This window comes from Callithrix jacchus, chromosome 15, assembly GCF_049354715.1.
Source record: "Callithrix jacchus isolate 240 chromosome 15, calJac240_pri, whole genome shotgun sequence".
Taxonomy (NCBI): domain Eukaryota; kingdom Metazoa; phylum Chordata; class Mammalia; order Primates; family Cebidae; genus Callithrix; species Callithrix jacchus.
The window spans coordinates 71,330,233-71,342,002 of NC_133516.1; the positions used below are offsets into that span (position 1 = coordinate 71,330,233).

General features: G+C 54.2%; 1 long non-coding RNA gene across 1 annotated transcript; it reads left to right on the forward strand.

Moving 5' to 3' along the window:
• Positions 1 to 4,279: 4,279 nt before the first annotated feature.
• LOC108588351 (uncharacterized) lies at positions 4,280 to 7,822 on the forward strand. The gene is made up of 3 exons (XR_001907247.4): positions 4,280 to 4,403; positions 4,946 to 5,053; positions 7,526 to 7,822. It is a non-coding gene; the product is annotated as an uncharacterized LOC108588351 (long non-coding RNA).
• The last annotated feature ends 3,948 nt before the right edge of the window (positions 7,823 to 11,770 follow it).

An 11,770-nucleotide genomic window follows, 5' to 3' on the forward strand; every position in this document is an offset into this window, starting at 1 on the left:
TGGACCAGGCAGTAGCAGTGGCTGTGGGAAGAGGTGACTGGCTTCTGGATATATTTTGAAAGTAGAGCCAACAGAAACCAGAGAAGGGGGTGGGGGCAGCGGACAGTGGTGACTCCATGGCACACATACTTCTCTGTCCTCTTGCCCTGCGTGACAGACATCATTAACACAGATCTTTTTCCCACTGAGACCAGATTGGTTCTCAGAATCCTCCTCAACCCAGACCTGCAAGGTATCACTCCCACTAATCACAATTGGATGCCCAATGAGGCCAGGAGGCAGAATGGGTTCACACAGAAATGGGCACCATCATTTGTTTGCACCTACCATGTGCCTGGCACTAACTGTTTGCTTTTCCAATGCTCTCATTTCAATGAGAGACAAACTGTGGGATTGGCAGTGGCATCCTTATTTATCAGATGAGACCGAAGCTCTAGTGCTCCACACAAAATACTCCCCAGCTAAGACATTTAGAGCTACAATTCAAACGCAGTGGTCACTTATTCCAGTGCCAGTTCCAGACCCCCATGGGAGACCCCCTCCTCACTCTGCTCAGGCCTCACCCACCACACCTGGGCCTCCTGGCCATGCCAGGGCTCCACATTCCAACAGGCTGGTAGAGGCAGGTGTGGGCAAAGCATGCCTGGAGGCTGAGAACCACACCCTCCAGCCCCAGTGCCATCCTAGGCCAGGGTGGTGCAGAGGGGCATGTGCGCCTGTGCCAGGAGCCAGTGCTGGCTGGGGAGGGGACCCACCCTGCCTGGGGGCTGCTAGCCTGCCTGCTGGCCAAGGACCTCGCCAATGTCTTCTCTCCTCTGGCACACCCAGCAGCTCAGTGTCAAGACTTGCTAAGGAAAAGGTACAACTGGGGACATGACCCAGTCTGTGCCTGGAGACGACTCCAGCAGCCAGGAGGTGGGGCTGGTCTCTTACCCAGGTACACTCTCTCCCTGGGAGCATCCTCCACACAGTTGAGTGGGCTGTTGATGTGTCTGTCTGTGTGGACTGTAAGGGTCACTAAATATTTGGGACTTAGAAGGCTCCATGGCCAGGCTCCAGAGCCAGCTGGCCTGAGCTCAGGTCCAGCTCTGCCTTTTACTTGCTGTGTGCCTCCTCAGGCCAGTTACATTACTACTCTGATCCTCTTTCCCAGCAAAAGGGGACTGGTAAAAGCATCCACCTATAAGGCTCTGCAAGTTTTGGGGCGGGGGTAACCCACATGAAACGTTTAGCACAGTAAGTGCTGAGGAAGGTTAGCCTTTATTACCATTAGGAGCATTCATCCGCAAGTTCTCAAGAGTGACAGGGACTTGAGAAAGCGTCCAGGACATCTGTGGGGAGCACAGTGAGGGCTCCAAGCTCCCTGGGGTGGTAGCTGAAGGACGAGGGGGCAAAAAGACTATAGGGGGGAGGAAGGAGAAACTGAGTTTAGGCCCCTGCCAGCCACTGCTTTGCTGTGTGACCTTCAAGTCCAGTGCCCTCTCTGGACGTCCATTTTACATTCAGGACATGCACAAAGGCCCTCCCAGCGCTGCACCTGTTTTTTGGTACCTGCTATGGGCAGATGGAACAAATTAATTAAATTAATTTGAATTCATTTTAAAATTTAAATTGAAATAAAAAAGATTGAGAGGGGGCTTGGAACCCCTATGGCCTCCCAGTTTCTTCCTCCCAGGGGGGCTCACTTTTCCAAGGAAGGTAATTGGGTCATACTGGCTATTTGGTTTTTCCTATTTACGGTGCTCCTACCCTCCCCACCAGACTGTGAGTTCCTGGGGGTGGCCATGCTTGCTCCCAGTGCTCTGTGAAGCTCGGGCTCAGGCCTCCTTAATGCCAGGCCAGCTCTTCCTCCTCTTTCCAGACTCAGCTAGGCTCCACTTCCTCCAGGAAGCCTTCCTGGACCCAGGCTGAGTTAGCTGAGTGGGCCTCCTCAGGTCCTGCACCTGCCCCTCCCATGAGGGGGTCTGGTTTGGGATCTGCCTTCCTTCCAGGTACCCAGAGCAGGAACCACACTGGCCTGGCATCTGGAGTGAGCAGGGGATGTTGCCCAGCAGATGTCTGTGGAATGGACGAGTCCTGAAGTGCCCACGGGAGTTTGAGAAGAAATCCGGGTAGGCTGGTCAGCCCCAGCTCAACCCCACTTGGCTAGGACCTCTGGCAAGTGACCTACCCTGCCCAGCCTCCCTCCTGCCACCTGTTGGATGGGGACTCCGCGCTGTTGTGAGGATTCAGTCAGTCAGGAGACTCTGAGCCTGGCACAGCCCTAAAGGCGATGAACTCACCTGGGAGAGAGCTCGTCCCCTGCAGATGCTGTCCTGGCCTGCCACCTGGCTCGGGAGTTCACCTTGGCTCCCCTCCACCACTTGCTATTCTGACCTTTTAGCAAACAGCAAGCACGTCTCTGGCTCTGAACTCTCCCAGGTAATAGCATCTACAGAAAATGTAAGAACTATGCCCTGTCTTTATTATATTTGTTTTCATGGTAGCTTCTGCTTATAGCAGCCTCTTCTCAGATATGATGTGGTGCTTCCTTTTTTAAATATGCTGACCTAAGCCAGGCTCAGTGTCTCATGCCTATAGTCCCAGCAACTCTAGAGGCTGAGGTGGGAAGATGGCTTCAGCCCAGGAAGTTGAGGGTACAATGAGCTGAGATTGTGCCACTGCACTCCAGCTGGGATGATACAGCAAGACCCTGTCTCTAAAAAGATGAATGAACAGGCCAGGTGCAGTGGCTCATACCTGGAATCCCAGTGCTTTAAGAGGCCAAAGCAGGAGGATTGCTTGAGCCCAGGAGGTCAAAGTTACAGTGAACTCACCTGGGAGATGCTGTCTCCCAGCATCACACACCACTCCAGCCTGGATGACAGAGCAAGACCCTGTGGCTAAGATTAAATAAGCAAAGAAATCATCGGACATAAGCAATAGCATCAGGTAGCAGAAGAGCTACGCACAAGGGCCCTGAGACCAAGTGAGCCAGGTTCAAATCCCAGCTCTGCCTCTTCATTGTGATTTGCCCTCAGGCGGGTCTCCTTGCCTCAGTTTCCCCACCTGTACAGTGTAAGGTTAGCAGCAAGACCCCTGTCGGTCTGAGGGCTGTTGTGAAAGTTGATGTGTGCTAAATTCCTAAAGCTGGGTTTAGGGCACAGTCAGGGCTCCCTACTGTGAAAATGTTTTACAAAGTGAGGGGACATAAGTGAGCCTGGTGACTGACAGACACCACAGCCTGGGAAACACAGGCCCAGTCCACCTGCTCCACCTGCCCTGCCCCAGGAGGCCTGCTGCTACCTGCCTGCCTCCCTGGCAAGCCCCCAGCAGCACTGCCATAATCCCCAGGCTGGTAAACACATGATTAGGTTTCTCAGCCTTCGTCCTGTTACTCAGAGCAGTTCTCAGGTCCCGAGCACTCCTCCCACCAGCACCTCCCCATACCCTGACTCCCAAAGCCCTAGACCGCAGGCCCAACTCAGCCCTTAGTCTGTGCCTCAGTTTCCTCATCTGTGAAATGAGCTCCTGGGGAGCTGCCCAGCACTTCTCCAGAGCACCTTCATTCATTCTGCCTCCACAGTGGCCAGTGCACGGCTCCCAGGCCCCCTGTCTGAGCAGCTCCTCCCCTGCTCAAAGCCTCCGATGGCTCCTCACTGCCCTCAGCCACTCCCCCTGCTGCCTCAGCTAGTGTCCAGGTCAGGCCTCGTGATAAGTGATTCTGCATAAGTCCTTCATGCTCTTCCGGTTTGGCCTGAAGCCCAGAGGCCTCTTAGGCCAGCCCCACCCCACCACCTGCTGAAATCTTATTTGTACTTCAAAGTCTCAGGCATGCACCCTCCTGGACAGAGCTGGAGACCCGGGATCAGCCAGGCCTGCGTTTGTATCACTGCCCACTATTCACTTGCTGCCTGGTCTAGGCTAAGTTGCCTTGCCTCTCTCAGCCTCAGTTTCCCAATCTGCAAAACAGGTTCCTACTGGAGGTTAAGGATGATGTAATTTATTGGATGGTTCCAATGCTCTAGACATGCCGCCAGGCATGTTACCAGCAGGATTTCATTTTCTCTTCCCAACTGTTCTGTGACGTGGGGCACAACCAGCATTCAGAAGCAATGACATCATGTATACCCATTCATCTAATCCTCAAAGCAACGCCATAGGAGAGGGACTGAGATTATCCCCACTTTATATATGGGAAACTGAGGCATGTTTATATGGGAAAGTGAGCAGCCTGAGGCCACACCCTAATACATGCAGGGCTGGGATTCACTACAGGCAGCCCCGCCCCTGGACCCTTGCACTCAGCCACTGTGTGACAGGATCTCTGAACGTCCCCATTTTAGATGGTGGGACTGAGATCCAGAGGGAAAAATGACTCGTCCAAATCTGCACAGCTGGGACTCAGCAGAGCCCGACACACAGTAAGTGCTCTGGAAACATTTCCCAATCCTACTTCTCAGACCTGGGGAATCTGGGTGTTCCCTAGCTGACGCTGCCCCTCCATTCCCCTTTCCTCACCCCAGGGGTCCTAGCAGGTCCAAGCTGGACATGGTGGGCACGGAGGAGCGCCTGGTAGGCTGAGGTTGCTTCAGCTGCTGCCTCCAGCTGCCCCAGCTTGGGGCCCTGTGCCTGCAGTCTGGGGACAGGGCTGCTGGGCTCCCTGGTGCTCCCCGCCCCACATTCCAATCTATCCATCCCCACCCCAGTGTCTACCTGTGTGCATTTGCTTCTGTTCTCCTCACTTTTGCCCCTGACTGTATCTGACTCCCAGCCTCCTCTCTGTCTCTCTCTCTCTGTCTCTCTCTCTCTCTCTGTCTCTCTCTCTCTGTCTCCCTCTCTCTTCTACTCCATTCCCTATCTCTGCCTGCTTTCTCTGTGGGGTACCCACTCTGACTGGTTTCCTCTCTGTCACTCTCTCTCAACTCTGAGGTATGGGACACATATCCATGGCTCTTTACCACAGACATTTGGGGCTCTCAAAGATGAGAACATCCAGCTGGAAATGCCTCAGAGACCACCTTGTTCCACCAATGGCCAGTCAAGGCCAGACGCACCTGAGATCACTCAACAGGTGAGAGAGGGTAAGAAATTCCCCCACCCCACAGATTCAGCCAAGGCATGCTGAGCACGGGGCCCCCAGGCTCTGAAGCCCCTCCTCCTTCTACCCAGCTCCCAGACTGCTGGGGCCTCCACACAGCAGCCCACCCAAGGCTGGCAGGTGAGGGCCAAGGGTTCTGCCTGGTGAAGAGTAAACTCCGCGGAAGTTTCAGCGCAGAAGAGAACACCTGGGTGGCTCCGGGAGAGGATGTAAAGGAAGTAGATACTATACATGTGCCCCAGTTCCTCCACCTGTCTCTCTGCATCCATGATCTCTCCATCCCTTGAAGGAACCATGTCTGGGCAGGACAATGGGGCCGTTTTCAGGGCCCTCTGGAAGTGTCCTGCCTGCTGGCATTGACAAGCACCAGCTTGGGGGACGTGTTACCTTCCCGTCCTTGGTCACAATCAACTTCTCACTGGGCCCTCTCCCCTCCTCAAAACCCAACCTTTCTACGGAGTCCTCCAGGCTCAGCTCAAGAGCCTTTCTTTCAGGAAGGTTCTGTGCACCCACCCACAGTTCTAAGGTCCCCATCCATTTCCCTTCCCTGGCTGCCTTGCTGGTTGTCTCTCTAGGCTCCCCTGCCTCTCCTCTGTCTCTCTTTCTCTCTCTCTCTCTCTCTCTGCCTCTCTCTATCTATCTATCTATTTATCTCCCTGGCTCTCTCCCTTTGCCACCTGCCCCCACATCCCCACACCCTGCCACTTACTGGACCCCTTCCCTTGCTGTCGGTGTTCACTCCAGAGTCATGTGACATACTCCCCATCCTGCCCCTAAACTCTGTTCTCTGACCTCAATGCCAGCCCCTCTGCAGGACACTGCCCTCTCCACGTCCCATGGAATCCCACACACAGAAGAGAACGCCGGGGCTCAGACAGAGCAGGCAACCTGCCTGAGGTCACACAGCCTAAGTGGTGACAACAGCAAGGTCAACACCCAAACTGTCCAACCCAATTCCCAGGCTCTTAAATAGACCTGCCATCTCTCCAGCTGGGGTGGGCGCTCTGTTCAGCCCAGTCACCTCACATGGGGTCCTTCTGAAATAGATAAACCACAGGAGTGGGACGGGGCCTTGACACTCAGTACCACCCCAGGGAGGCTTCCCAGCGGGGCCTGGGCGGCCTGAGCCCTGAGCTGTTTCTGAGGGTGACCTGACTTGGCTCTTCCTGCTGGGTCTGTGTTTGTGTCAAGCTGGTGCCTGAGGGACGTGAGGGTGGGCAGGCTCCCCTGGCACAGCTACCCCTGCCAGGATGGGCAGGGCCTGTACAGGCGCCAAGGGTTGATGATCTTTGCAGGGTGGGCAGCCAGGGTAGGCTGTGGAAATTCTGGGAGAAGCAGCTGCCTCTCCCCAAGGAGTGGGAGGGAGGAGGTAGGAGAGGAGACAGCAGGAGGAGGGGTTTTCCTCAGGCTGTCCTTGCAGTGACGTGCCTGCATGTCTGGGGCATGAGCCGACTGCCCAACTATGTCCACAGCCACCTACCAGGGCCCGCCCACCCTGGGACAGGGCCGGCAGCCAGCAGCTCCAGGCTCCAAGATGCTCATCAGCAGCTTTGTAGGTTTCTTTCTGCCTGGGGACCCAGGAGGAAAGGCACAGCCCCACTTCCTATGGCCAGGTGAGGGTCTAGGCACCTCACAAAGCACATCCACAGGGGAGGAAAGAGAGGTGCGGAGGAAGCGGAGCAGCCTGCGGTCACACAGCCAGTACCCGCTCTGTGATGAGAGCTCGTCTGCTGCCCCATTCTGCCCCTAATTCTCAGTCACTCTCGGCCCTCCAGAGCCCTGTGTAGCACTTGCCCCTAACAGATGTCCAGTGCATGCTTGCTGAATGAGCGAATGAATGAAAACAGACAAAGCTGGGATAGAGGCACCTCGATGCCCTGAACAAGGTTCCTGCCTTCCTCTGGGCAGGTACAGCCATGATCCCCGTGTTACCAGTCAGGAAACTGAGGCTGAGAGTGTCATCCTGGGGCAGGACAGTGGGCCCATCCTCAGGGCCCTCCGGAGGTGGCCTGCCTGCTGGCGTCAACAAGCACCAGCTTGGGGGACAAGCACCAGCTCAGGACTCTCCTATCGACGTCCTGACAGGAGGTATCTTACGGAGCCAGCGTCCACCCTGTGGCCTGCATCTTGTGTCCCTAAGCTACCTCTAGGGTGAAATGAGGCCACAGATGGATTTGGGGCTGGGAGTGGTTTCCGACCACTGGGCCACTTGCCCAGTGGATGCCAGGTCAAGCCCCCTTCCTGGCCACCCCCTGAGGACTGAGGTGGCCCTGGGGCTAGGCCAGCTGAATGTTTCTTCCCCTTTCTGATCGCACTGTTGAATATAAAGGAGTCTGGGAACCACATCTTTGGAGCTCAACAGTTTTTTATGCCCTTGAGAAGTTGGCTGACCCCACACAGGCTCCTTAACCTCTCTGAGCTCCAGTTTTCCCACCTATAACACAGGACCTCAAATCATGCCACCTGGATCAGTGGGAGTCAAACACAGGAACAATAAAAGGGGTTGCAGCCTTGCGTGAAGTACTATACAGCAGTGAAAAGGCATGAACGGCACCTGCGCATGCCAGCACAATGAGCCTGAGAAATACGGTGGAAGGAGAAAAGGCAAGTTCCAGAAGAAACAGTCAGTGTGATCCACTTTACATGAAGATTTTAAAAACACACATTTGGTGTACACTATTTCTCAATATATACATATGCATTAACAGTAAAAGAATAAAAATATACTTTGAACAAGAAGCATCAGGTTCCAAACAGCGGTTAGCTTTGGTGAAGACATGGAGGCGTAGATAGGTATATGTTTATGTTTATGTTTTTGTTTTTGTTTTGAGACAGAGTCTCACTCTATCACCCAGGCGGGAGTACAGTGGTGCAATCTCAGCTCACTGCCACCTCCATCGCCTGGGTTCAAGCAATACTCATACCTCAGCCTCCCAAGCAGCTGGGATTACAAGTGCCCACCACCACACCTGGCTGCTTTTTGTATTTTTAGTAGAGATGGGGTTTTCATCATGTTGGCCAGGCCGGTCTCAAACTCCTGACCTCAGGTGATCCACCCACCTCGGCCTCCCAGAGTGCTGGGATTACAGGCGTGAGACACTGCGCCCAGCCTGGCAGGTGTATGCTCAGCCAATCCAAAATACAGGTGCGTTACAATTTGGCCTCCTCAGCATCAGCAGTCCTCCTCTCTCTCGCTGTCCAAGTGGGAGAGAATGGGGATAAGTGGTGTTTTAGGGTATATTTTGACAGGACTTGCTTTGGGGTTGCATGTGCCCCCAGGCAACTACTTAATCTTGTCAAGCCTCAGTTTCCTCATCTGTGAAATGGGGAAACAATCCCTGCATGGAGTATTGAGAGGATTCAAGGCAGCCGTGCACATAAAGCCCTCCATGCAGTGCCTGGTACACTAAGACACTCCTTCAGCAGTGGAAACAATTTCGGTCATGACTAACTTTTGGACTGGGAGTGGGGGTGTGTGTGTTGAGCCTAAGACTTGGGGCCCAGAGCTTATTAGCCCACTAGTAGGCCAGGCATCTGTAGCTCCCCCCGTGGAGGGAGGTCAGGCCTAAAGACACTTCGCTCCATAGCAATCCCTGCAAATCCCTTCCCGTGAAACTCACAGGCCCCACTAATCAGTCACATGGCTGACCTTGAGCACAGAGGCTGATCCACACATGGGTCCACCCACCTCCTCCCACTGCTGTGCAAGCCCTGGCCTGGGGTGTCCGCTGCCCGGGGAGAAGAGAGGCCCAGCCAGCACCAGAAGCCCGGCACGTTTCTGGGAGCTGGGCTGAGAGCTGCCACACCTGCATCTGGATACCCACTTACAAGGCTTGAGAATAGGCCTGGCCCTGGGTTGGCCTGGCTCTGTGACCTTGACCGGTGCTTTGAGCTCTGAACCTTGTTTCCTCATCTGCTAAATGAGTATATGGTGGGCCTACAGCAGTAAGATGGTACATGGAAACTGCTTGGCTGGATGAAGCTTCCTTTGTTATTGGTGTTTATCTCAAGGTCATCTCTAGGCTCTCTCCCAGACTCAGCATCATCACTTTAACCCCATGAGGTCAGAGCCCCAACCACCATGCGACACTGTCCCCACTTGCCTAAATTCTCCACGGGTCTAGTACCCTGTGCAGAGGATCTGAGTCCTTCCACCAACAGCCAGCACTGATTCCCAGTTTTGTGAGCTGGACGTCAAACCAGCTCAAATGCCACCTCCTCCTGGACCTTCCCTGGTTTCTGCAGGGCAAGGAGCTTTCTCTGCCCTCTGAGGTCTTCCTGCCCTTCAGCCCAGCTCTCCTGGCACCTCTGGCTGTGAATTTGAGACTCGACTGTGTGCAGTACTCTTGCTGAAGAGGCTCCTTAGGGCTTTGGTGGCTGCATTCATCCTTGCGCCGTGCACAGGGGCTCCGTTCACTGAATGAATCCTTTGCTATGGATAGAGTTCTGGGCTTAACTGGAAACACCACGAGGCCAGGCCTGCTTGCTTCATCCCTGTATGCCCAAGGCCTAGCATGGTGCCTGGCACACAGGGTGCCTGGGGAATGGACAGGGAGGCTAGCGGGCTAGTGAGGCTCTTTCCTGTTCATTGCCATCTGATGCCCATATGCCTGCAAGCTGATCCTGGGTAGTCTCACCTCCTGAGAGCCACACCCTGTGTGGCCCCCTCCCACACTGAAGGGGGCTGACCTGTGTGACCCACAGGATATTGCAGAATTGATGGTGTGTGACTTCCGAGGTTAAGTCATATAGGCATTGCAGCTTCTGCCCCACTCTCTGGAACCACTTCCTTCAGGGGAAGCCATGGGTCTAGTACCCTGTGCAGAGGAACTGAGTCCTTCCACCAACAGCCAGCACTGATTCCCAGTTTTGTGAGTGAGCTGCCTGGAGAGTTGAGCCTCCAGCCCCAGGCAATCCTTCTGATGAGAGCAGCCCCCCGCTGACACCTTGATGGTGACCCATGACAGTGACCCTCATCACACTGCCAGGCAGAAGCACCCAGCTAAACCACTCCCAAATTCCTGGCCACAGAATATAACAAAGAGTTGTGGTTTTGAGTCTTTCTGTTTGGGGCAATTTGTTACACTGTGATGGCTAACTGATACAGACAACCTGAGCTCCAACCATGTCCCTTGGGACAAGTGGGATTTCAGGCAGAGACTGCCCCAGGTTGCCAGAAGATGGCCAGCCAAGTGCAGATCACACACAGGGCCTCGGAGGCCTGATCCTCACCTCCCAGACACAGGTGGGGAGGTATGAGCCTGAGTCCTGGGCAGGGGGAGAGAGTGCTCTGTCCCAGCCCCAAGCTGGGAACTTTGTGTTCCCAAGAGGCAGGCATTGTTTATCACTCTGGGGTGAAGTGCATGTGCTCCCTGAGGCAGAGGAGAGACACTGGGCCTCCTGGGTGACTCATAGTGTTCAGGAAGGAAGCGCTGAGTGCGTTGCTAACCAGGAGCGGCTGCCGACCTGCCTGGGAACCAGCTGTTCTGTTTCTGCATTGCAGCATCAAACCCGATAAGCCAGGGTTTCCCCGAACGCAAGCACACCCAAGTAGGACCAGGACATCTTCTCTGCCAGACCCCAGGCTGGGGACAGCACACGAAGATGAACCGGCCATGATCTCCATCCTCTGGAAGCTCAGCTCAGGCCAACTAACATTGATTGAGCACCTTCTGTGTGTGGTGCTGGGGGTAGCACCACACTACTCAGAACTACTTAGAACCCAGCACTTCTCCACTAGGCACCGTCATCGCCTGCTGGGACTGGTGCAGTAGCCTCCTCACAGGACTCCCTGCTTCTGTCCTCGCCCCAAGCCTTACAATCCATTCTGCAAATGGAGCTCAGCAGGGTCTCTACAAATGATAAATCAGATCACGTCTCGGCTGCTCGAAACCCTCCACTCACCCTGACATAAAAATGAAAACTTACCTTCAGAGTGGAGAGATCTGGGGAGTCACCACCTGACCAATCTGAAATCACTGGGACCACCTGACATTTTGGGCCTCCTGGTGGCATGAGATATAAGGAAGACAGCCCCACTTGGGCTCAACTTATTCAAGGCATTTCTCTTTACTAGGGAGGCGGAACCCATTAAATGTCCCCGTAAGGAGACCATCAGATACCACAACTGTCCTGGACTCTTCATAAGAGTCACAATTGCCAAACACACCCCAAATGGCCCTCAATGGGAGAATGGGTAAACTGTGGCTTCTCCACACAGTGCCTACAGTTCAGCTCAAAAGGCTACAGGACACACGTGTAATGTGAAGCACTCACTTTGTGCTGAGCAAAAGAGGCCTTGGACACAGCATACACACTGCATGTTCCTTTTCCCTGAAGTTCTAGGACAGTCTAAGCCAATCTGTGCTGAAAGAAGTGAGGATCTGTGAGTGCCTCATGCGGGGCAGGGATTGCCTGGCAGGAGGCAGAGGGACCTCCCGGGAGTCTCAAATGTTCTGTATCTTCATCTGGGAGATCACACATGTACAAGTTCCCAAGCTGCTCATTGAAGACTTGTTTCCTATATGTCTGGCACATCTCAATATTTTTTAAAAATAATAAAATAAATAAGCCTTTTTGTTTTGTTTTGTTTTGTTTTTTGAGACTGAGTCTCGCTCTGTCACCCAGGCTGGTGCGATCTTGGCTCACTGCAACCTCTGCCTCCTGGGTTCAAGCAATTCTCCTGTCTCA